This window comes from Callorhinus ursinus, unplaced genomic scaffold (genome assembly GCF_003265705.2).
Source record: "Callorhinus ursinus isolate GAN/ISIS: 27379988/994484 unplaced genomic scaffold, GSC_fseal_2.0 scaffold132, whole genome shotgun sequence".
In the NCBI taxonomy this organism is placed as follows: Eukaryota; Metazoa; Chordata; class Mammalia; order Carnivora; family Otariidae; genus Callorhinus; species Callorhinus ursinus.
In genome coordinates, this window is record NW_027397194.1 from 282660 (window position 1) to 308531 (window position 25872).

General features: G+C 38.2%; 1 pseudogene; it reads left to right on the forward strand.

Moving 5' to 3' along the window:
• The first annotated feature begins 582 nt into the window (after positions 1-582).
• Positions 583-1627, forward strand: LOC112816312 (protein SET-like; annotated as a pseudogene).
• Positions 1628-25872: the final 24245 nt, after the last annotated feature.

Here is a 25872-nt window from a genome sequence, read left to right on the forward strand (position 1 = left end):
TTCTTTCTTTCTTTCTTTCTTTCTTTCTTTCTTTCTTTCTTTCTTTCCTTCCTTCCTTCCTTCCTTCCTTCCTTCCTTCCTTCCTTCTTTCTTTCTTTCTTTCTTTCTTTCTTTCTTTCTTTCTTTCTTAGTATCTCTACACCCAACATGGGGCTCAAACTCTCAACCTTGAAATCAGGAGTCACATGCTCCACCAACTGAGCCAGCCAGCACACTCCTATCTTGTATGGCCAGTCACACTCTCACACCACCCCCAAGATTCCACAGACTCAAGTGACTACAACTTCACAGTGGGGGATGACACTGCACGTAGAAGTGTCCTGGGCAAGGGCTTACTCCTAGTCTGTGGAGATGTGTTCTAAACTTTATCCTTCGTGCTTCTTGCATCCATTAGGATAACTATTAAAAAGAAAAGACAAGTTTTGGGGAAACTGGAACACTTGTACACTGTTGGTGGGAATGTAAATTGGCACAGCCATTATGGGAAAAAAGTAGGGAGGTTCTTCAAAACACTAAAAATAGAGTAATCAGAGCTTCTTCCAGACATGCCTCTCTCCTGGTTTCATGGAGTTTCCTCATAGCATGGCCGCCAAATGCCAGTCTTCACTCCTGCCTCAAGTGAAGAAACTGAGACTGCCTCCTGCCCCCAAGCCAGAGGAGACATGGACCTCTCAGCACTTGCCGAAGGGAGAAAAAGAACAGCAAGAAACAGTCGAACATATTGATGAAATACAAAATGAAATAGACTTAATGAACAAGCCAGTGAGGTTTTGAAAGTAGAACAGAAATATAACAAATTTCACCAACCATTGTTTTTCAGAAGAGGTCAGAATTGATCGCCAAAATCTCCAATTTCTGGGTAACAACATTTGTCAACCATCCACAAGTGTCTGCACTGCTTGGGGAGGAAGATGAAGAGGTGTTGCATTATGTGACAAGAGTTGAAGTGACAGAATTTGAAGATATTAAATCAGGTTACAGAATAGATTATTTTGATGAAAACCCTTACTTTGAAAATAAACTTCTCTCCAAAGAATTTCATCTGAACGAGAGTAGTGATCCAACTTCAAAGTTCACTGAAACCAAATGAAATCTGGAAAGGATTTGTCAAAACGTTCAAGTCAAACACAGAATAGAGACAGCATGAAGAACCAGAGAGCTACTTCACCTGGTTTACTGACCATTCTGATGCAGGTGCAGATGAGTTAGGAGAGGTCATCAAAGGTGATATTTGGCCAAATCCATTACAGTACTACTTAGTTCCTGATATGGATGATAAAGAAAGGGAAGGAGGGGCGCCTGGGTGGCTCAGTTGGTTAAGCGACTGCCTTTGGCTCGGGTCATGATCTTGGAGTCCCGGGATCGAGTCCACATTGGGCTCCCCGCTCGGCGGAGAGTCTGCTTCTCCCTCTGACCCTCTTCCCTCTGATGCTCTCTGTCTCTCATTCTCTCTCTCTCAAATAAATAAATAAAATCTTAAAAAAAAAAAGAAAGGGAAGGAAAAGAAGAAGAAGAAGGTGATGATGAAGGATTGGAAGATATTGATGAAGAAGGAGATGAAGGTGAAGAAGATGAAGATGATGATGAGGGGGAGGAAGGAGAGGATGATGAAGGAGAAGATGATTAATGGAACACGGATTTCAACCTTCCTTTTTTAATTTTCTCCAGTCCCTGGGAGCAAGTTGCAGTTTTATTTTCCTCCTCTTCTGCTCATTCACCTTGTTTTTTGAAGTCTCCTTTCTCTCCCTTTATGCCATAGTTCTCAGCTTATTTGGGGGGAAATATCTTGAGCAGAATACAGTGTGAAAAGAGTCTCTACCTCTTTCTGTTCCAAATTCATTTTTATCCCTTCTTGTCTCAACAAAAACTTTATGGAATCAATACCACCATGCTCGATGGGAAAAAAGAAAAACCTTCTGCTCCCTCAGCTCTGCTGGAAGCTGGAGGGTGCTAGGTCCTTGTGTAGTAGTACATAGAATTCTAGCTTTTTTCCCCTTCCTTTCTCTGTATATTGGGTTCAAAGATTACACTGTGTCTCTATGTGAATATGGACAGTTAGCATTTACCAACACGTACCTGCCTACTTTCTCTTGTTTAAAAAAAAAGAAAAAAAACTTTAAAAATGGGGTTAGAGAAGGTCAACAAAGGGTGGGTTTGAGATGTTTGGGTGGTTTAAGTGGGCTTTTTGACAACATGGCTTTTCCTTTGGCATATTTAATTGTGATGTTTAACAGACATCCTTGCAGTTTAAGATGACACTTTTAAAAGAAAACTCTCTCCTAATGATGACTTGAGCCCTGCCCCTTGAGGGGAGAATCAGAGAACCTGTAGGATCTTATTTGAAGTTGACATTCTCTATTGTAATTTTGTTCCTGCTTATTTTTAAATTTTTTTTGTTTCACTTGAAAGGAAAGATGATGCTCAATTTTAAATATTAAAAGTGTACAAGTTGTTTTGTTACAATAAAACTAAATGTGTGAAAAAAAAACCAACAGTGGAATATTACACAGCCATCAAAAATGAAATCTTGCTATTTGCAATGATGTGGATGGGACTAGAGGATATTATGCTAAGTGAAAGAAGTCAATCAGAGAAAGACAATTATCATATGATATCACTGATATGTGGAATTTAAGAAACAAAACTGGGGATCATAGGGGAAGAGAGAAAAAAATGAAACAAGATGAAACCAGAGAAGCAGACAAACCATAAGACACTCTTAATCATAAGAAACCAACAGTGTTGCTGGAGGCGAGGGGAGTAGGGGATGGGGTAACTGGGTGATGGACATTAAGGAGGGCATGTGATGTAATGAGCACTGGGTGTTATATAAGACTAATGAATCACAGGCCTGTACCCCTGAAACAAATAATACATTATATGTTAATAAAAAAAAACCCAAAGTACATAACTTTATACAAATAAAAGATACTATTCTATGGAAAAAACAAAAACAAAACACTAAAAATAGAACTACCATGTGCTCCTGCAATCTCACTTCTGGGTATGTACCTATAAGAATTGAAATCCGGATCTCAAAGATATCTGCACCCCCATTCTCTTAGCAGCATTATTCACAATAGCTAAGATATGGAAACAACCCAAGTGTTTATTAATGGATGAATGGCTAAAGAAAGTATGGTATATATACACAATGGAATATTAATAAGCCTTAAAAAAGAAACAAATCCTGCCATTTGTGACAATGTAGATGAGCCTACAAGACATCATTCTATGTGACATAAGCCAATCACAGAAGGACAAATACTGCATGATTTGACTTATGGAAGGTGTGTAAAAAAACTCATAGCAGCAAAGAATATAATAGTGGTTGCTGTAGAGTAAAAGAAATGGGGAATTGTTGTTCAATGGGTATAAAGTTTCAGTTATACTACATAAATAAATCCTGGAGATCTGCTGTACAACAAATATAGTATAGTTAACTATACAGTACTGCACACTTCAAAATTTGTTAAGAGGGTAGATCTATGTTAAATGTGCTTCACACACACACACACACACACACACACACACACACACACACAGGAGCACAAAGAAACTTGGGAAGCATGAGATATGTCTTTTGATTGTTGCAATGGTACCATGGGTGTTTGCATACGTCCAAACTCATCAAATCATATGCATTAAAGGTGTAGTTATTTGTATATCAATTATAATCAATAAAGATATTAAAACTTTTTAAATAAAAAAAACAATAAGCTATCGTGGAAAGAACATCTGGCCACCCATAGGCAGGGAGGACAGATGTGATACAGCTACAAGAAACAGACATGCCTTAAGGTGACCTAACAGTGGTGATCAACCAGAGGTACGGGGGGGGGATCTAGCATGATATGGTTGAGGGTATGGAATGAAACATCAGGTAAGGAAGAGCAGAAAAATGACAGGGGCAGGTGTTGCTGTAACAAACTGTAGTAACATGATAATTGTGCCGAGCTCGCTCCTGTTGCCATACTGAGACCTGACACCAAAGCTAACATCTTCTAAAGGGGCTCCTGTTTCTATCGCTCTGATGAGAAGCTGGAGTCCATTCATTAGCACTGTTCTCACTTTTCTCTTCTTTCACTCTCAACCAGAAATGAGGGCCCTTGAGAGGTTAATGGCCTCTGGTTCTGCACCTGCCTCCAATTAATACCGAGATAATAGGTGAAAAATATGTTTGGAATCATGCAAACCTCCAGGGGCAGGTGGACATCCTCATTAAGCCTGAGACTTCAGAAGAGTTCTGAGCTGTGAAATTGCACTCTCTGTCGAATTATCAACAAAACCAAGGCCCCTGGCAGTACAGATTATTGCCTGGCCCAAGAGGCTGAATAAATTAGGAAAGTTAAAAAGAAGTAAAAAGTAACTCTAACAAGTTACTGCGAACAAGAAAGCTTTGCAAGGTCACTAATGTAACAAACTGAGTTCAATTAAGAGCAATAAAGATAAAAATCAAACTACAGATTTCCCAGAATATTTTATTCTAGAAGTCTTCATGATAGGCTTTTTTATTTTTAAAAAAATTTATTTATTTATTTATTTGACAGAGAGAGACACAGCGAGAGAGGGAACACAAGCAGGGGGAGTGGGAGAGGGGGAAGCAGGCTTCCCGCCGAGCAGGGAGCCTGATGCGGGGCTCGATCCCAGGACCCCAGGATCATGACCTGAGCTGAAGGCAGACACTTAACAACTGAGCCACCCAGACGCCCCAATGATAGGCTTTTTTAAAAAGTAACTATAGACTTTTTAAAATAAATTGTGAAAATAGCACATATATACATACACACATATACCCATATACACTTTCCCAACTTCTCACTGTGTTAATATCTTATACAACCATCAGATATTTATCAAAAGAAATGATGGTACATTATAATATTGGTACAATACTATCAACTAAATTCAAAACTTAAATTTCACCAGTTTTTCCATTGCTTCTCTGTTTTAGGACCCAATCCAGGATTGCACCTTGGATTTAGTTTTGTCCTATCTCCTTAGTTTCTTCTAGCCTCTAACAATTCCTAAGTTTTTCCTTGTCTCTACAATTCTGACACTTTGGAAAGGTGCCCATCCATTATTTTGTACAGCGTGCCTCAGGGTGGGCTTACCTGGTGATTTCTCATGTAGCCAGTTCATTCATTAAGCCACAAATATTTTTCAAATTAATATAATAGAGTGATCATAAGCACTGAAGCCAGACTACCTGAGTTCAAACCTGGGCTTAATTTATTAGATTATTTAGATTTAAATCTATAGATTTATAGATTACTTAAATCGAATTTATTAAATTATTATATAAATTATTTAGTCTTTAGGGGGCACCTGGGTGGCTCAGTCAGCTAAACGTCAGGCTCTTGATTTTGGCTCAGGTCATGATCCTAGGGTCGTAAGACCCACCTTGGGCTCCTCGCTCAGCAGGGAGTCTGCTTGAGATTCTCTTCCTCTGTCCCTACCCGCTCTAAAAAATTATTTAGTCTTTCTACTTCACAGTTTCCTCATTTGTAAAATGGAGATAATGGTTGTCTATATCTCATCTGTAAAATGGGGATAACAACAGTAATCCCCTCAAGTGCTGTAATGAAAAGCAAATGAGGAAATACAAGTAAAACACACATGTAGGTTATGTAGAACAGTTACAGACAGAGTAACTGTGAATCCTACTCTGCCTAGGACACTCTTGATTATTCCTGTTGTCCTAGCATAATTATTAATAGGGCCTCCTGTTCAATCTAAAAAGAGTCCCAGTTTGGAAAATAAATTACATAGCCATCCTAGTTATAAAGCATGTAATAAATACTATATAACAGTTATTATCAGAACTTTGTTCTGAGCGTTGGGGATGCTTAGTAGTGAACAACAACAACAATGACACAATAATTTCCGTCATCCTGAAGTTGTTATTCTAGTTGGGAGACATAACTAACCGTCAGAATCAATCAGTAAAATATATGTTAGATGGCGATAAATATAATGGCATTCAACAGCAACTAAACTTCTAGAAACTCCATTTAGCCTATCTTCCCAAATGTATCAGTAGGATTTTTTTTTAAGATTTTATTTATTTTATTTTTAGAGAGAGATAGAGAGAGTGTGTGAATTGGTGGAGGGGTAGAGTGAGAGGGAGAGAATCCCAAGCAGACTCCACACTGAGCCCAGAGCCCGGCGTAAGGCTCGATCTCACAACCCTGAGGTCATGACCTGAGTAGAAACCAAGACTTGCATGCTTGGACCACCCAGGTGCCCCTATCAGTAGGATTTTTAAACTTGTCTGAATAAAGTGGGTTAAAGACTTAAATGTAAGACCAGAAGCCATAATACTCCTCTAAGAAAACATAGGAGAAAAACTCCTTGACATGGGTCTCAGCGATTATTTTTTTGGGAAATGACACCTAAGGTGCAAATTACAAAATAGAAAATGAGCAAGTGGGACTACATCAAACTAAAAAGCTTCTGCACAGCAAAGAAACAATAAAAATGAAAAGACAACCTAAGGAATGGGGAAAAAATATTTGCAAGTAATACATCTGATAAAAGGGTTAATATCCAAAATATATAAAGAACTCATACAACTCAAGTAAAAAGAACTAATCCAGTTTAAAATGGGCAAAGGACCTGAATAGACATAAAGATATATGACCTAAAAGATATATGAGTGGCCATGAAAAAGTGCTCATGAGCACATGAAAAAGTGCTCCATGTTGCTAATCATTAGGAAATGCAAATCCAAAGCACAGTATCACCTCTTGTCCGTTAGAATGGCTGTTGTCAAAAAGACAAGAGATAACAAATGCTGGCAGGATGTGGGGAAAAAAGGAATCTTTGTGCACTGTTGGTGGAAGTGTAAGTTGGTGTAGCCACTATGGAAACAGTATGGAGGTTCTTCGAAAAATTAAAGGTAGAACTACCCCATGATCCAGCAATTCCACTTCTGGGTATTTATCTGAAGAAAACAAAACATTATCTTGAAAAGGTCTCTGTACCCCTATGTTCACTGAAGCACTATTTACAATAGCCAAGACATGGAAACAACCCAAGTGTCCATCAAGGGCTAAATGGATAAATAAAATGTGATATATATTATGTTTATATATATGTGTGTGTGTTTATATAATTGTGTGTGTGCGTTTATATGTGTGTGTGTGTGTGTATACACATACACTAGAATACTCTTCAGCTATGAAACAGAAGGAATTCTGCTTTTTATGGCAACATGGATGAACTTTGGGGGCTGAACTTAAGTGAAATAAGTCAGACAGAGAAAGACAAATACTGAATGATCTCACTTATATGTGGAATCTAAAAAGGGGGGGAAGATATCAGAGATAGAAAAGATATAGAAAGATATAGAAAAAGATAGCAGATTTGTGGTTGTCAGAGGTTGGAGTGGGGCAAAGGGGATTGGATGAAGGTGGTCAAAAGGCACAAACTTCCAGTTATAAGATAAAAATTATTAGGAATATAATGTACAACATGATGACTATAGTTAATACTGCTGTATGATATATATACAATTTTAAAAGAGTAAATTCTAAGAGTTCTCACAAGGAGAAAAACATTTTTTCTTTTTTTTTCTTTTCTTTTTTTTTTGGTGTGTGTGTATCCATATGAGAAGATGGATGTTAACTGAACTTATTATGGTCATTTCACAATATATGTAAGTCAAATCATTATGCTGTACACCTTAAATTTATACACTGTCGTATGTCAATTATACCTCAATAAAACTGTAAAGAAAGAAAAGTAATAGGGTTTGTAATAAGGCAAAAATTTTATTCTAGGACATGACTATTAAGTTGAGTTAGAAAGAGAAGATTAGAGCAAAAGCCAAAAGTGTTATGAGTAGAGTCAGCTTGAGATCATTGCAGTGAAAGATTCCTTCCAAATGGGAGAGTTCCCGCAGTGTATAATCCACCCCCCTCACCCCAGTCCTCCTGTGACAGACACAATCCATTCTTCCTTTCTTCCTGACAGTTGGCCACTTAGGTAGAGGCCCCATTTTCTGGTTTCCTTTTTTTTTTTTTAAAGATTTTTATTTATTTATTTGACAGAGAGAGATAGCAAGAGCAGGAACACAACAGGGAGAGTGGCAGAGGGAGAAACAGGCTTCCCACCCAGCAGGGATCCCAATGTGGTGCTCGATCCCAGGCCCCTGGAATCACAACCGGAGCCAAAGGCAGATGCTTAATGACTGAGCCACCCAAGCGTCCCCCATTTTCTGGTTTTCTTACCTCTTAAGTGTGACCATGTGATTGACTACTTGACAATACCTGAGTGAAAGAATAAATACAATTTTGACCTTGTTTTCCTGAAAGGAAGTTACTTGTCCTGAACTTCCTTATTTTTCCCTTCCTGTGGGCTGGACCATGAACATGGCAATGACCCAGCTTTGACCATGCAGACAAGAACAATGCACTAGGGCAGGCTTTCTCAACATGGTTCCCAGAGAGTTCCCTAAAGAAAATTATTCGAACGACCATTTTCTCAATTTTCCCAAGCATGGTACATAGCTAAGACTACTTTATGTGCATAAGCAGTAAGCTAGTTAATCACACGAGATGAATGTATGGAGCATTAATTCTCTCCCAGAACAGGATGAGAGGAGATGGTGGAGCTCTGAGGTGGAGGGGACCTGAATCTTTGAATTACCTCATAGAGAAGGGCTACTTGGCCAATTCAGACATGCCAAACTGGTACTCTTAAAGAGAAATAAAATTCCTATCTCAATTAGTCCCCTGTATTTATGTGTATCTTTGTTATTTCAGTGTAGAATTTATTCTCACTACCAAATATCCCTTCTCATTTCTTTTAAGAAGAATACATCTCACTGCATTGCAATATATCAGGCTAGGGCAGATTGATTCAACATGAGTTCATAGGTGGTTTGGATACTTAGGTATTTTTACCCTTAATCAGTAACTGATGGATTTTGAATGATGGCTGGGGTTGGACTCTGAATCTAATCTGACCCCTAACAAACTATAGCAAGATAGAGTGAGTAAATTATTTCTTTCTTTCACCCAATTCTTTCTTTCTTTCACCCAATTCCTTCTATGCCATCACTTCCATATTTGCCTCTAGTGATAGACCATGATGACATAGTTATGATATCCCAGGAACTGACTGCATTCATACCGAAGGATGAAAAGGATAGAAGCCACGTGGAACATAATAGGATAAGATGGAAGGTATGATGAAGGAGTGCTTATGAGAACAGAGAGAAGAGAGAAATAGTAAAAAGGAAAACAGAAAACAGGGAGGCAAAACATGCCTTCTGAGACTAAGTCTCAGAAAACAAGGCAAAAACTGTAAGAAGATAAGCTTCCAGCTTAGTAGCTGTATTCAACAGGTGGATCTATGATGTAGCAACAAAGAACCTCAAAGTGTCCGTGGTTTAAAACCATTTTAAAAAATGTATTTCTTGGGGTGCCTGGGTGACTTAGCCAGTTAAGTGACTGACTCTTGATTTTGGCTAGGGTCATGATCTCAGGGTTGTGAGATTGAGCCCCATGTCACACTCGGCGTTCTGCAGAGATTATATCTCTTCCTCTCCCTCCACCACTCCCCCCTCTAAAATAAATAAATATATAAAATCTTTTTTAAAAATGTATTTCTTGCTCACACTACACACCCAGCAAGGATCAGGGGTAGGAATAGTACGAAGTTCTACTTCACATAGTTATTCAAGGATTTAGGCTGATGGATGTTCTGTTATTAATTGGTGTCAACATCTCAACAGCGGTTCTCAGATTTTGCTACAGCCAGGTAAGTGAGTATTGAAGGGTCTCACCAGCAACTTAATTACCTTTTCTTGGGTAAATACCTAGAAGTGGAATGGCTGTTATTTTAAGTGTATGTCTAACTTTTTAAGAACTTACCAAATGTTTTGCAAAGTGGCTATTATTTTACATTCTCAGCCACAATACATGAAAGTTTCAGTTCCTCTACATCCTTGCCAATATGAGCATAGTCAAACTTTTAAATTGTACATTCTAAAAGATACATAGTGATATCTCATTAAGGTTTTGATTTGTACTTCTCTAACAACTAATGGTGTAGAGTTTCTTCTCATCTGCTTCTTTACTACTTGTGTATCTTCTTTGGTGGAATACCTAGCTCAAGTCTTTTGCCATTTTTAAAAACTGCATTATAGCCTCAGGCTTGATGCCTTCTCCAGGCACTGACAGGCGGCTGTGCGGAAGACCAAGTCCTGGTCTGCAGAGAACTTTCTTCCAGGTGAACGGCCTTCACTGGATGATATACATATTTTAAAGATTTTTGAGTTTGGGGGAGTCTAGCAGACCTGCAAGAACAAAAATTACTCTTCAGCAAAATAAAATAAAACAACATATCTGCAATGTCCATTGTAGAGTCAGAAATTGCTAGACTTGCAAAGAAACAGGAAAACAGCACCCATAGGGAAAGAATTCAGTTGATAGAAACTGACAAGGAGATGGCTCAGGTATTACATTTAAAATGCAAAGACATGTCAGCAGTTATGTTGATGAACTTTGAAGGCTTGATGGAAAATCTGGACTTAATGGTTGAGGAGATAAGGGAATCCCTTAAAAAGGACCTAAAGGAAATTTTAGGAGTAGAAAGTAAAATACTTGAAGTGAAAAATATAAACAACTCCCAGTACCAAAAAGGAGTGGCCACAAATAAAAAGTTTAGCCACACAGAAAACAGGGTTGGTAGAGAAAATAGAAGCAGCAAACTCTGAAATAGTTGAAGATACTGAAAATTTGACTTTTAAAAGAAAAGAAATAAGTGAGCTGAGTAGCAAGTTAGACAAAGCTGAAGAGTACAGTATGAACCAAGGTAAGGAATTGTCCTGTGATGAATCAAAGAAATGACAAAGTCATGGAAAGTGTGGGAGAAGCCATAAGCAATATAGACAACACTTGGGGAGATCGTAGTATCCATACAGAAGTAACATGAGAGAACCAAGAGACTGGAGAGGATGAACTGGTCAAAGAAAAAAGAGGAAAAAAAAATCCCTCAGAATTTAAAGAATAAAGAGAAAATTCTAAAAACCTCCAGAGAAGATGAAGCAGCAGTACTTACACAGATGGCAGACTTTTCATCAGCAACCCTGGACATTAGTAAGCAATGGAGTAACGTCTTCAACATTCTGAGGGAAAATGATTTTGAACCTAAAGTTCTATGCCAAGTTAAATTAACATTTAAGTGTGATGGTGAAGTAAGGACCTTTTCACACATGCAAAGTCTCAGCAATTTTATTAGCCAAAAACCATTTATGAATGAATTACTGAAAGATGTACTCCCACAAAAGGAAAAAATAAAGAAAGGAAGAAGGTACGGGATTCAAGAAAAAGTGGAAAAAACTCTACTCGATTTGAAGCATGGAGCTGAGGGGGAAGCCAGTGATGGCTTGAGCTTTCTATTTGTTAAAGAAGTAAAGTTTGCTGAGCCAGAGGAGGTGAAGAACTTAGAGACTCAGGAAGAAGAGTCGTCAGAACTGGAAGAAGAGGGAGAAGAGGCTTCAGAGTTGGATGAGGAAGAAGAGGCTTCAGGCGTGGAGGAGGAGGAAGAAGAGACTTAAAGGCTGGAGGAGGAGGGAGAAGAAGAGGCTTCAGTATTACGTGAGAAACAGGATTCAACCTTCCAGCGTCATTCTGAGGTAAATACACAATCTGGAGTTGAAGAAAAAACAAACAATGGCTTGGAGATTGTTTTAATTAAAGAGGTAGAAGATTCTGAGCCAGAGGAAGAAAAAGGTTCAGAGTGGGAAATGGAAGTAGTCTTATCGTGGGAGGAAGGAAAGGATTCTGAGGTAGAAAATGTAAAGACTGCCTCCCAGATTGAGAAAAAAGAGGCTTCAGATGGACTTAAAGAAATTGCCTATGATTATTTGGCTCAGGACTTTGAGAAGAAAAATTGGTGAAACACCAGATGGTACAAAAAAACCAGAATAAAAAGGAAACAGCTATGCCCAGAAACCAAGGAGTTGGGACAGTCTGTCCAACCTTGCATTTGGCCTCTCCCTCAAAATCACTGGAGGTAAGTTCTGATAAGCAGAAAAGGCATTTAAGTACAAATTCGAGTACTCCATCAGGAATCACCAAATTTTTAAGGAAAACTGACAAAGAGCGACACAAAACTCTGCTAACAGATGAGCAAACATCTAAAGAAACAGACTTAATACAAGAAACTGAAGAAAACTTTAGAAGAAATGTAATTAACAACTTTAGAGAGCTACAGGAGGAGGTTGCAAATATTAAAAATTACCTTCCAGAGGTCTTGGCAATAAAAAACTCAACAGATGTTCTGAATAGCAGAATAGACACACTTGAAGAGAGAATGGACAATCTAGGAGACCAAATTGAAGAATTCTCTAAGGATACAATGCAAATGGCCAAACAGATAATAAAGAAAGAAAGGTCAAGAGACATAGAGGATAGATCCAGAAGTTCCAACATCCGTTTGATAGGAATTCCAGAAAAAGATAATAAAGAGAATGGAGCAGAGGAAATCATTGAAGAAAACTTTCCAGAGCTAAAGGATTCAAGTCTTGAGGTTGTCATTGCTTACTGAATACCTAGTAAGATTGATGAGAAGAGACTCACTCCCAGACACATCTTGGTGAAATTTGGGAATTCCAGTGATAAAGAAAAAATCCTAAAGGCTTCCAGAAAAAGAGATAACCTACAGAGGAACAAGAATCAGAGTGATCACAGACTTATCATTAGATACTCTAGATGCTAGAAGTCAGTGGAGCAATGTCATAAAAGTTCTGCAGACAAAAGGCTTTACACCTAGAATCTTATACCCAGCCAAGTTGGCATTTGATTTTGAAAGTAAAACAAAGACATTTTTTGATACCGAAGAATTCATAGTTTGTTTCTTGCATACCCTCTTTGAAAGAATTACTGGAGGATATACTTTAACAATCTAGGATGACTATAAACATGTACACACAATATATATTACCTTCCTCCCACAGCAAGAGTCAAAAAGGAAAGCAAAATTAAAATGCCTCATTTCTACCCAGGAGGATGGACTGTGAACACAGTACACTTGGGAGTAGGGGAAAGGAAGATTACAGATACTACTTAGATGTTGGTGAAGTTAAAGGGTGTGTTAAAATTAGTGTTAATCATTGTAGCTTATGCAAGAGTAGGCTTTCTAAACTACTGGGGAGAGGGAGAGAATCTGTCAATGTAACCATGGGGGGGTGGTGAAAGTAATAGAAAAACACAGGGGAAAAGATGGCAGGATAAGTTAAATAGGGAAAATAGCAAAAGTTGAACCTTTGTCACAAAAAGGTATTCAATTTTAGATCATTTATCATGATGTGAATCTTGAATCTTTATATTAAACCTTTTTCCTTTAAAAAAAAAAGACTGCATTATATTTTACTCTTGAGTTCTGAGAGTTCTATGTCTATCTGGATATATAAACTCCTTTATCAGAGATGTAATTTGCAAATATTTTTCCTTAATGTATGCCTTATCTTTCACTTCCTTAATAGTGTCATTTGAAGAGCAAATATTAACTGAAATACTTCTTTGAGGCTGCTGAAATGTTGAGAATGTAAGCAATTTTGGATTGCTTATATAATGACACTAAGGTTCTTCTTAACTTTATACTCCCCTTCTCTCAGGTGATGATTGATGCTTTAATAAAAGTGCTCTTACTGCTTGGACACTTAAAGTAACTTTATTATTGGACCAACCTCATGACATGAAAGAAGCTGTCATGAATCTCCTTGCTCAGGTCCTGCAAATGGGCTTAATGACAGGGTGGAGACTAGAATTATTCAGAATAAAGAGAACAATAAGAATAAAGAAGGTGGAAAAATTTGGGGACAAATCAGTTGGATGACAGCATTCAGGTGGTTGATTAAAAATGGCATGAAACACTTAGCACCCAGAACTTTTTTTCTAATACCGTTCTCTAACAAAATGTACAAGGGTTCCTCAGAGAAATGGATGGTTCTAGGACTGGAGCAGGACATATACAAGACGAGCACCTTATGGTGCCAGAAAGTAAGAAAATGCTCGAACACAATCATGGGCATCTGTCAAAGGACACAGGAATCAACTGAAGAGCCCCCAATGTCTGAAGCTAGAATGTCTTGACCAACAAAATAATGTAACATCAAACTATATCCCAAAGTAGGAAACAAATATCCATGAGTCTATGCTGATACAAATAAATGATTGAATAAGTGATTCGATGTGGGAGATTGGAAAAATTTCCTATGCAGAGGAATTCCAAATCATTTATGTAGATACTTCACCTTCAAGGAGATGGAGCATAAATCCCTAAATGTGAGCCAGACATAGTGACTTATTTCCAAACAGCACCATATAAGAAGAGAGAAAAGAAAAGAATAACTTCATTGTGAAGAAACCTGACACTCCTCACCCAGGTGTTCAAGGTCAACATCAGTAGTGATGTCTTATTGATAGTAGGTACCCCTGGTATTATGTGATGAGAACGACATTTTGCTTTCGTTCTTTTCCTCCAAAAGCTCATAAACCTAGTCTCATGATGAGAAAAATATCAATCCGACCCCAATGAAAGAATATGCCACAAAACACCTGACCTGGTCAGTACTTCTCAAAACTGTCAAGGTGATCAAAACCAAGGAAAGTCTGAGAAACTGTCATAGCCAAGGATCCTGAATGGGATCCTGGAACAGAAAAAGGGCATTAAGCAAAACTAAAAAAATTTGAATAAAGCGTGGGCTTTTGTTAATAAAAATGTATCAGTATAGATCCATCACTTTTGACAAATGTGCCATATTCATGTAAGATATTAATAATGGGGGAACTGGATGTGGGACATATGTGAATTATCTATACGGTCTTCATAATTTTTCTATACATCTGTATTCAAAAACAAAAAGGGCATTTTAAAAGTTATTTTAAATATCTTTTGAAATGGCATGAGAGATGGAGTAGCTACAAACATATTAATGGATTACTATAAAAGATTATGTGGTTCTCTCACCAAAATACTAGCCAATAGGATCCAACAGTACATTAAAAGGATTATGCACCATGACCAAGTGGGATTTATCCCTGGGCTGCAAGGTTGGTTCAACAACCACAAATCAATCAGCATGATACAATATATTAACAAAAGAAAGAACAAGAATCATATGATCCTCTCAATAGATGCAGAAAAAGCATTTGACAAAGTACAGCATCCTATCTTTATCAAAACTCTTCAGAGTATAGGGATAGAGGGCACATACCTCAAGACCTCAATATCATAAAAGCCATCTATGAAAAACCTACAGCGAATATCATTCTTAATGGAGAAAAACTGAGAGCTTTCCCCCTAAGGTCAGGAACGCGGCAGGGATGTCCATTCTCACCACTGCTATTCAACATAGTATTAGAAGTCCTAGCCACAGTAATCAGACAACAAAAAGAAATCAAAGGCATCCAAATCGGCAAGGAGGAAGTCAAACTCTCACTGTTTGCCGATGATATGATACTGTATGTGGAAAACCCAAAAGACTCCACCCCAAAACTGCTAGAGCTCATATAGGAATTCAGTAAAGTGGCAGGATATAAATTCAATGCACAGAAATCAGTGGCATTCCTATACACCAACAACAAGACAGAAGAGAGAGAAATTAAGGACTCGATCCCATTTACAACTGCACCCAAAACCATAAGATACCTAGGAATAAATCTAACCAAAGAGGCAAAGGATCTGTACTCAGAAAACTATAAAATACTCATGAAAGAAATTGAGGAAGACACAAAGAAATGGAAAAACGTTCCATGCTCATGGATTGGAAGAACCAACATTGTGAAGATGTCAATGCTACCTAGAGCAATCTACACATTCAATGCAATCCCCATCAAAATACCATCCACTTTTTTCAAAGAAATGGAACAAATAATCCTAAAATTTGTATGGAACCAGAAGAGACCCCGAATTGCCAGAGGAATGTTGAAAAAGAAAAGCAAAGCTGGCAGCATCACAATTCCAGACTTCCAGCTCTATTACAAAGCTGTCATCATCAAGACAGTATGGTACCGGCACAAAAACAGACACATAGATCAATGGAACAGAATCGAGAGCCCAGAAATGGACCCTCAACTCTATGGTCAACTCATCTTTGACAAAGCAGGAAAGAATGTCCAATGGAAAAAAGACAGTCTCTTCAACAAATGGTGTTGGGAAAATTGGACAGCCACATGCAGAAGAATGAAACTGGGCCATTTCCTTACACCACACACAAAAATAGACTCCAAATGGTTGAAAGCCCTCAATGTGAGACAGGAGTCCATCAGAATCCTAAAGGAGAACACAGGCAGCAACCTCTTCAACCTCAGCTGCAGCAACTTCTTCCTAGAAACATCGCCAAAGGCAAGGGAAGCAAGGGCAAAAATGAACTATTGGGACCTCATCAAGATAAAAAGCTTTTGCACAGCAAAAGAAACAGTCCACAAAACCAAAAGACAACCGACAGAATGGGAGAAGATATTTGCAAATGACATATCGGATAAAGGGCTAGTATCCAAAATCTATAAAGAACTTATCAAACTCAACACCCAAAGAACAAATAATCCAATCAAGAAACGGGCAGAGGACATGAACAGACATTTTGCCCAAGAAGACGTCCAATGGCCAACAGACACATGAAAAAGTGCTCAACATCACTCGGCATCAGGGAAATTCAAATCAAAACCTCAATGAGATACCACCTCACACCAGTCAGAATGGCTAAAATTAACAAGTCAGGAAATGACAGATGTTGGCAGGGATGCAGAGAAAGGGGAACCCTCCTACACTGTTGGTGGGAATGCAAGCTGGTGCAACCACTCTGGAAAACAGTATGGAGGTTCCTCAAACAGTTGAAAATAGAGCTACCATAGGATCCAGCAATTGCACTACTGGGTACTTACCACAAAGATACAAATATAGGGACCCGAAGGGGTACGTGCACCCCAGTGTTTATAGCAGCAATGTCCACAATAGCCAAACTATGGAAAGAGCCAAGATGTCCACCAACAGATGAATGGATAAAGAAGAAGTGGTATATATATACACAATGGAATATTATGCAGCCATCAAAAGGAATGAGATCTTGCCATTTGCAACGACGTGGTTGGAACTGGAGGGTGTTATGCTGAGTGAAATAAGTCAATCAGAGAAAGACATGTATCATATGACCTCACTGATATGAGGAATTCTTAATCTCAGGAAACAAACTGAGGGTTGCTGGAGTGGTGGGGGGGGAGGGATGAGGTGGCTGGGTGATAGACATTGGGGAGGGTATGTGCCATGGTGAGCGCTGTGAATTGTGCAAGACTGTTGAATCACAGATCTGTACCTCTGAGACAAATAATGCAATATATGTTAAGAAAAAAAAAAAGGAGAAGATAGCAGGAGGGGAAGAATGAAGGGGAGTAAATTGGAGGGGGAGACGAACCATGAGAGATGATGGACTCTGAAAAACAAACTGAGGGTTCTAGAGGGGAGGAGCGTGGGGGATGGGTTAGCCTGGTGGTAGGTATTAAAGAGGGCACGTTCTGCGTGGAGCACTGGGTGTTATGCGCAAACAATGACTCATGGAACACTACATCAAAAACTAATGATGTAATGTATGGTGATTAACATAACAATAAAAAAATTTAAAGGAAAAAAAGAAAAAGATTAGGTGGTTCAACTGTCCCACCAACTCCTCAAACTGTTAAAAGGACCACAACAGATTTGTTCAATTTATCTTATCCTTGGTTTTAAAATCTAATGATTGCATGAAAAACAAAGGGGTATGTAGTATCTTCAGATCCCGTGTGAAATACAACAGTTCAAGATAAAAGAGAGGATTATGACTCTAAGTAACAGATGCACCAGGATCTCCTGGCACAGTCGCCAGCAGAAGACACGAGACCATACGAACTGGTTTAGGTAAAATGGTCTGGGAGTGGTGAAGAAATTTTATTGGGATTGCTGGACTCCGATGCCTGATGAACTGTCACACCTAAACCTGCCCAGGAAAACAGAAAGATCAGTGTAATTAAATTAAGAAAATAGAGTGGTGCAATTGTAGAAAGTTTGCATGTGACAGTATGACTGAAAGTAGGAACTTATGAGTGAAAGTAATTATGTTTTGCTTCATCCCTCCCAGAATGTGTTATAAAAACGGACACGATGTCTAAATGGAGGACTTTTTCCTCACCAAACCGCTGGGAAAGAGATGTACGAATTTGCTCTTCATCCTCTTTTAATTGGTCCTGCTAGATGTTTTCATTCAATTTTGTGTGTCTTTTATTCTAGGAAAATCTCTGTAGAAGCAGAAATGTCTACAGGTTTATAGAAAACCAGTTACTGAGAGTCAGCTCACACCCAGTGCAGAGCACATGCAGAAAGGGAAAACTCCATGTGTATAAGAAGAGATTTTAACAAAAGGAATTGAAATACATATGTGCCAAAACAAGTTTCACCAGAGAAACTTTTTTCTTATCGACCTATCCAGATGACTGACATTTCTATAATTTCTTGAATTAGCATTTTGAGGTCTATACTAAATGGGACATACATATCTCGTTGTGTCTATAAAAGTGAAGGATATTTCAGATCACTCAGTGGACATAAGCCTGGAAAGAACATGGCATGCAATCAACTGGCTCTGATGTAAAAGCTTAATTTAATTTAGTTTAATGTAATTTGATTCAAAGGCTTGATTTAATTAGTTCTGATTTAAAATAATGTAGAGGACTGGACCATGGAGTGTTGCCCCAAAAGGCAGGGCCTGTACATCCATGAGGCATTAGAAAAGCATAAAACAAAGTCTCCGTCCAAGGCTAGGAAAACCCGTGCTAACAGAAAGGGAACAGTGACAAAGTGATGTATACTGCTGAAACCAACTTTAGCAACTTCGCCATTACGCCTAGGGATCAGCCTCCTCAGAGAATATACTCGAGTACCTTGCTGAACACCAATGCAAGAGTTGGTACCTCCCACAGGGCCTGTTGATTTCCATGGTTCTTGATGAAAACTTTTAATCACGTCATTAATGTTACTCTTTTTTTTTTCTCCTTTCAACTTCACATGAAAATTACAGTCTTTCAGAAGTTTCTGCCCTCTGGCTCTGCACCTGCTTTCAACTAGAATAGAGATAATGGGTGAAAAATACGTTTGGGATATTCCAACCCTCTGGAGGCATCTGCCTTTGGCAAGTTGAAGACGGGGAGAGTTGTGAGTGGGAATTCTAGCCTATTCCTTCAAGCTTCAACATGCCTGAAGTTTCATGTTGCTGCCCAGAGGTTGATGCTGAATGGAGTCAATAGGTCATAAAATGCAAGGAGTTAAAAGCTAAAAATTTTGAATCACCAAGCCAAAGCCATGGACTCATGTAGTAAATTGAGTTAAAATAGTCAATCTAATGGGGGCTTAAAAAAAGAAAGTAGGCAAACACTTTTAGACTAAATGATTTCATTTTGTTGATTGGTAAATTTATTTCAAATAACAGAACATTCTAGGTATTATTTCTGTTGATCCATTCTGGAAGCACAAATTGACATAAAACACCAATTCTCTTTCTCTTTGAACGAGAACAAAACTACCACATGAGATAACCTATCTTGTCCCAATGCTCAAACTCTAAGTTTGAGGAAAAGCTTATTGATTAAGATTGATAATTTACTACCTGAAACTAGTAAAAACTCTCTTACACAAAACCAGGCTCAAAGAGAAACCTGTTTAGACATTATTTCTGGGCATGAACTAATATGTCATAGCAAAAACAATATCCAGTTGGAAAGGCAAAGCTGAAGTTCTAATGACGAAGGGAAGTGCTTGCCTTAGTGATATAAGTGAGCAGCTCCATACTTTTCTCAGTGGCCAAATAATAAACATTTCACTATTAGAAAATTAAGAAAATATCTTTGGAAAGATATTTATTTATTTATTTATTTATTTATTTATTTATTTATTTATTCATTTCCACTATGAAAGGAGAAGTCAGGGCATCACAAAATAACTGGACATCTTGAAAAATATATAAAAGGGACTGAAAGGAGACAAAAAGGAAAAAGTTCACCTACTCTATAAATTGTCCTAAGTCTTTGAAACAGTTTGTGGACAAAAGAATAATGGTCTGTTTTGTTATGGAAATTTGGAAATACAACTGACCCTTGAACAACGTGGATTTGAATTGCACAGGTCCGCTTATATGTGGATTTCTTAAATAAATACAATACAGTACCGTAAGTATATTTTCTTTATGATTTTCTTAATCACATTTTCTTTTCTCTAGCTTACTTTATTGTAAGAATACAATACACTTATGGGACTGTATTATATTTATTTAGGATAAAGAAGATGTGGTCCATATGTACAATGGGATATTACTCAGCCATCAGAAAGGATGAATGCCCAACTTTTACATCAACATGGATGGGACTGGAGGAGATGATGCTCAGTGAAGTAAGTCAAGCAGAGAAAGTCAATTATCATATGGTTTCACTTATTTGTGGAACATAAGGAACAGCAGGGAGGACATTAGGAGAAGGAAGGGAAAAATGAAGGGGGGGACATCGGAGGGGAAGATGAACCATGAGAGACGATGGACTCTGAGAGACAAATTGAGGGTTCTAGAGGGGAGGGGGTTGGGGGGATGGGTTAGCCCGGTGATGGGTATTAAGGAGGGCACGTACTGCATGGAGCACTGGGTGTTATACACAAACAATGAATCGTGGAACACTACATCAAAAACTAGTGATGTATTGTATGGTGACTAACATAACATAATAAAATAAAATTTTAAAAAAGAATACAGTATATTATAAATATAACACAAAATATGTGTTAATGAACTGTTTATGTTACTGGTAAGGTTTTCAATCAATAGTACCCTAGTAGTAGTTAAGATTTTGTGGAGTCAAAATTATACATGGATTTTCCATTGCACAGGGGGTCGCCACCCCAACCCCTACATTGTTCAAGGGTCAACTGTATTGCTCCCATGCTCAGTGAAATTAAACTGTACTCTCAAATTTTAGAATGTGAAAAAAATTCTAGGAAAAAAATTCTGCCATAAAGGAGTCTTTGCATTAAAAGTTAGTAGCATTAATTATCATAACCAAAGAAAAAAATTAAAAAACAAAGAATTGTTGCAAAGCCAACTCCTTGGGTTCAAACCTGAGTTCTAAGTATGTCAAGTGGAGTAATGAGAACACACTTACCAAGGAATCTAGACACTTAGCTTCTTGTTAAAATTTTGCCATTATCCAGGGCACCTGGGTGGCTCAGATGGTTAAGCGTCTTCCTTCAGCTCAGGTCATGATCCCAGGGTCCTGGGATCGAGTCCCGCATAGGGCTCCCTGCTCCTTGGGAGCCTGCTTCTCCCTCTGCTTCTCTCTCTCTTTCTGTCTCTCATGAATAAATAAATAAAATCTTAAAAAAAATTTAAAAAATAAAAAGTTTTGCCATGATCCAGTTGAGCATTCTTTTTTTTTGATGGCTTCATACACATACACACACACACACACACACACACCATATATATATACACACACATACATATATATATGATATATAATATTGTGCAAATTTAAGGTGTACATGTTGCTTTGATACATTTTCTATATTATAATATGATTAGCATTGTGGCCAGAGCACTTCTATCCCATTTGCATAATAATCATTTCTTTTTTGTGGCTAGAACAATTAAGATCTAGACTTTTACTAAGTTTGATGATTATAATATATTATTGTCTATAATCACTGTACTGCATTCTTTTTTGTTACAAGTAAAACAATATAAAAGTGTATAAAGGCAGCATTGATGATAACAATGTTAAAAAATAACACATAGCAGTAAACTGAGGTAAACAGTGTTCTGAGAACTTATGTTAAATGAAGTAATATTCCCAACAAACTGATGAATGATAAGCACTATTTTGTAAGCAAAATTTTTATTTAACTATCAATAGAAACACAAAAAGCTTGTCACAAGTGTACAGATTGATGAATTTTCATGAAATCAACATACCTATGTAACGAATATGCAGGTAAGAACACAAAAATGTCACCACCACAGACATTGTCACCATTGTGTCCTCAGATACCTCTCTCTCCCCAGGGTAACCATTTATGCCAACTCTACACTGCAGATTATTTTGGCCTCTTTTGGAATTTTATATACATGCACTCATGCTTGCTATGTAATAGTTTGTGTCTGGACTCTTTTACTCAACATAATTGTGACAGTCACTTTATGGTGTTTTCCGTAGTTCAAGTTCAGTCATTTTAATTTCTGTATGGTATTCCATTTGTGAATCTACTACTTTTTTTAATGATTTTACTTATTTATTTATTTATCTGAGAGAGAGACAGCAAGTCACGGGAGAGTGACAAGCAGACTCTGCATTGAGCGTGGAGCCTGATGTGGGGCTCAGTGTCAGGACCCTGAGATCATGACCTGAGCGGAAATCAAGAGTCAGATGCTTCACCAACTGAGCCACCCAGGCACCCTGCTAAGAGTAGTTTTATTTTTGTTTATCCTGTTTGAGGATTTTAGAACTTCTTGAATTTATCCATAAGTTAGTTTACATCATAATTTGGAGAAAATTCTTAGCCATTTTCTCTACAAAAATTACTTTTCCCTGATTTTCTTCTTGTTTCTGGAACTCCAAAGTAATGCATGTTAGACTTTTCACTATGTCTAACGTGTCTCTCAAATTTCTATGTTTTCTTCTTTTTTTCTCTCTGTCCTTCATTTTGGATATGTCGTATTGGTGCGGCTTCCAGTTGACTGTCCTGTGTTTTCCAGTGTCTAACTTGTTCTTAAAGCTAGCCCTTGAGTTCCTTATTTGAGGTATTGTGTTCTTCCAGTACTAGAATTTCCATCTCTCCAGGGAAATGTTTTCAATGTTCCCCTCTTTTCTTCGATTTACTGAACTATCTCGATCATGCATATTTTATTTATTTATTTGACAGAGAGAGACACAGCAAGAGAGGGAACACAAGCAGGGGGAGTGGGAGAGGGAGAAGCAGGCTTCCCATGGAACAGGGAGCCCGATGCGGGACTCGATCCCAGGAGCCTGGGATCATGGCCTGAGCCAAAGGCAGACGCTTAACAACTGAGCCACCCATGCACCCCGATCATGTGTATTTTATTTTATTTTTTTAAGATTTTATTTATTTATTTGAGAGAGAGAATAAGATAGAGAGAGCATGAGAGGGGGGAGGGTCAGAGGGAGAAGCAGACTCCCTGCTCAGCAGGGAGCCCGATGCAGGACTCGATCCTGGGACTCCAGGATCATGACCTGAGACAAAGGCAGTCGCTTAACCAACTGAGCCACCCGGGCACCCCCCGATCGTGCGTATTTTAAAGTTTTTATCTGTTAACGCCAATATTTTGATCACGTGTGGATTGCTGTGTTTGTTGGACCTTTTATCTTGGTTTTCAGTCATTTCAGTGGTATAAAAACTAGAGAGTCTCCATATCACATCTTTTTCTCCAGTAGGCAGAATAGAGTGAGGTTAGAACACTTCAATCCTAACAAGATGCTGAGCTGAGTTGAGTGTAGGTTTCATTTTTGCTAAGGAACAGCCTACATCTATTCACCCTGTTCCTGAAATAGTCCTCCAGAGCTTTAAACATAGAGTATGTTCTCTAGAGACCTCTTTGGTGGGCTCTAGAATCAAATCTTTGTCTCTTTAACATCACTAGGCTACAAAAACTCTGTTCTGCTTTTCAGAAGTCTTTGGCTTAGTTTACAGTATCTTGCCCCGGCAAGGTTCAGAATTTGCCAAATATTTTAAGGAGGAAACTGGCTGTAGACATAGACACTGTTATATTCGGGTTTTTTTTTTTTTTTTTTGAAGATCTTATTTATTTTTGAGAGAGAGGGAGAGAGCACGAGTTGGGGGGTGGGTTGGGCAGAGGGAGAAGCAGACAATAATCACTTTAATTGGTCCTTTGACTCTTTATGTTTAATAGTAAGATTGTAACCTTTTTGTTTTATTTTATTTATTGTTTTGTTTGGTAGGGTAAAAAGAACATAGTTATTCTTAAGCTTTTTCCTAATCTCAAATCCCTACATCTCTCAGAAAGGATCACGTATACAACTGACCTTCATTACTCATGTATTTGTAAATTCACTCATTTGCTAAAATGTACTTGCACACTTAAAATCAATACTCTGTGAGACTTTCGTGGTCCTTCACGGACATGCACAGAGTGACAATTTGAGGTGCCTGAGGCATGTGTTCCCAACAGAGGGCAAGCAAGCCGATGCTCTGCCTTCTTGTTTCCCCTCCCATACACTGAACAAATGTCCTTTTCGTGGTACGTTTAGGGCAATGGGTTTTTTGTGTGTTTTTGTGCTTTTCTGTTGATGAGGTCACTGTCTAAAATATTCCCCATAGGGGCACCTGGGTGAGGGGCACCTCAATCGGTTAAGCAACTGCCTTCAGCTCAGGTCATGATCCCAGGGTCCTGGGATCCAGTCCCATGTTGGGTTCCCCGCTCAGCTGGGGAGCCTGCTTCTCTCTCTCTCTCCCTCTGCTGCTCCCCCTGCTTGTGCTCGCTCTCTCTCTCTCCTCTCTCTCTATCTGTCAAATAAATAAATAAAATCTTTAAAAATAAAATAATAAAATAAAATAAAATGCTCCCCACATATAGTGCTGATGTTGATGTGCGGTCTATTGTTCATAAGTACAGGAAGGCTGTGATGTGCCTAATGGAGAAAGTACGTGTGTTTGATAAACTTCCTTCAGGCATGAGCTATGGTGCTGTTGGCTGTTAGCGAATCTTACAATGTTAATGAACCAACAATATATATTTAATACAGTGTCTTTAAACAGAAAATACATAAAACAGATGTACTGATCAGTTGACAAAAAAAAAAAATTGTGACCAAAGGTTCACAGACACCTAACTCTATATTTTTTCTGAGAACAATGGCTCAATATTCACTGATTCCGTGTTCTTAGTGACTTTACACTATATAAGTACCATGAACAAACTACACACACACACACACACACACACACACACACACACACACAGAGATGTTCTATCTCCAAATTAATGATGTTATTTTCCCAACAGAAAGGAAAAAAGCTGGATTAAAGGTAAATTTTTTTCTTGGAAATCTATATCCTAGAATAGAGAGGAAGTTGAAAGTTTACTTAATGTGAATTTCTATGTTATAATTTAATGTTAACACAGAAATATGTCATGGCATTTCCTAATAAGCACCCTGAATTCCAAAAGAAATGGAGAAGAAATGATTTGGCAGCAATGTAGAGCCACAAGGGGGCATCATTACCTCAGGAATGAGACTTGATACACCAAATAATTTAGAAGAAACTATTTTCCCTGCATTTAGAATTGATCCTCTTCTCGTTTACTTTATCTTGTTCAATCACACAGCATTCACAATTCTTAAAACATTAGTTGGCACATGGTAGCCAACCAATAAATACTGACTCAGCGAATAATTCATGGATTCAGAATTATATAGAGTTAAAAATATTGAACCAACATTAAGAATTACTTTGGTCTATGAAATTTAGATTTCCTATTTCTTGTCTCCATAAGCAGATGAGAAATGCAGCTCAACAAGACAAATGTGAAAGGAAAATGGAGCTATTTCATGACAAATTGGGGCCTTAGTGACCTTGTGAGAAAGGAGATCTCCACTTTAAGATACCACAACCCTATAATACTGGGTTTCATCGATATCCTCAGATAGACCCCTGTCCAAAAAAATCACAGCAAAATTTACTCTGGCAGGGAAGCTCATGCAACCCACAAAATCCAGAAAATTGAGAGGTTGCCGGGCTGCATTCATCAGTCAAATTCAATTTTTCATGCCCATTTAACAAGAGTGGGCAGAGGCACATTTTATAGCCAGGGAG